Source organism: Neodiprion pinetum, unplaced genomic scaffold (genome assembly GCF_021155775.2).
Source record: "Neodiprion pinetum isolate iyNeoPine1 unplaced genomic scaffold, iyNeoPine1.2 ptg000154l, whole genome shotgun sequence".
Taxonomy (NCBI): Eukaryota; Metazoa; Arthropoda; class Insecta; order Hymenoptera; family Diprionidae; genus Neodiprion; species Neodiprion pinetum.
The window spans coordinates 25,001-26,118 of NW_027184548.1; the positions used below are offsets into that span (position 1 = coordinate 25,001).

The window sequence follows — 1,118 nt, forward strand, 5'->3', positions numbered from 1 at the left end:
CCGTTCGTTCAAGAACAGCACCGTCGACACGGACGAGGACACAACGTATTCTTTCGTACGTTCGAGCCACGGAAACGACCGTAAACACGCCCGCCGTACGGGAGACCCGAGAGCCCCCGCGGCGAAGCGTGGACGGAAAACTTCATCACATGAGCGGGCGAACCGACCGCGCGCGGTCTGTGTGTCGCCGTGCCGAATTCGTTCGTTCTCTCGACTATCGCTAGCACCGGAACGTGACGAACGGCAGCGACAGCTCGACCCCGCGATCTGCGGCGACGCGTCGTGACCGTGACATACGTGTTCGTTTTGAGGCGACGCGACCTTTGTTTGAGGCTGCGAACGCCCAGTCATTCGCTCGCGAAGGCACGGTGCGCTGTGTTCCCCCGGGTCGGGGGTTTTCGCGGCACCGTTGCCTACGGGAGCAGTCTGTCGTTGTTAAACGACCCTCAGCCAGGCGTGGTCCGGGAATTGTATCCGTGGACCGCAATGTGCGTTCGAAATGTCGATGTTCATGTGTCCTGCAGTTCACAAGTTGACGCGCAATTAGCTGCGTTCTTCATCGACCCACGAGCCAAGTGATCCACCGTTTCAGGGTAATCATATATGTGAATTTTGCATTAAAAATGCTAAAATTACGGTTGTTACCGGCTTTCTGTGGTCGTGAGCGCGGCGCCGCGTGCGTCAGCCCTTGCGCGGTTGCGCGCGGGAAGGAACGCGCGCCGCGCGGTCAAATTTCGTTCGTGCGATAGTTCAAGAGCCGACGTCGCCTCGAGTTCACGGGTCGTCTGCCGGAATTGACCGGCGCCGGACCCGATCGGCTCGCAATGCAAAACGATTGACCGGCGGACGGCAGTGGGCCGCGTCCAGCGAGTCCCGGGCATCGCTGCCCTCGACGCTGACGCGAGCTTCCTCGTACGGGCGAAAATTCTCTCCGAAGCCTACCGCGTTCGCGGCCTGCGTCCCGGGGTGTAACGGCGTTGCACCGAGGACACCCGGGCGCAGACAGGCTGCCCGCGAAGAAGCGCTGAGACCAGCTTCGCACGTCTCCTCGTACGACCTGACCGGGTCGAACGAGTCGAGGCGGACCGCGGAGCGGTCCCCTCTCGGCACCGAGTCGG

At 61.9% G+C, this 1,118-nt stretch overlaps 1 non-coding gene across 1 annotated transcript; it reads right to left on the reverse strand.

Annotated features, from left to right (window-relative positions):
• Positions 1 to 440: 440 nt before the first annotated feature.
• On the reverse strand, positions 441 to 595 carry LOC124224414 (5.8S ribosomal RNA). Its single transcript, XR_006884714.1, has one exon. It is a non-coding gene; the product is annotated as a 5.8S ribosomal RNA (ribosomal RNA).
• Positions 596 to 1,118: the final 523 nt, after the last annotated feature.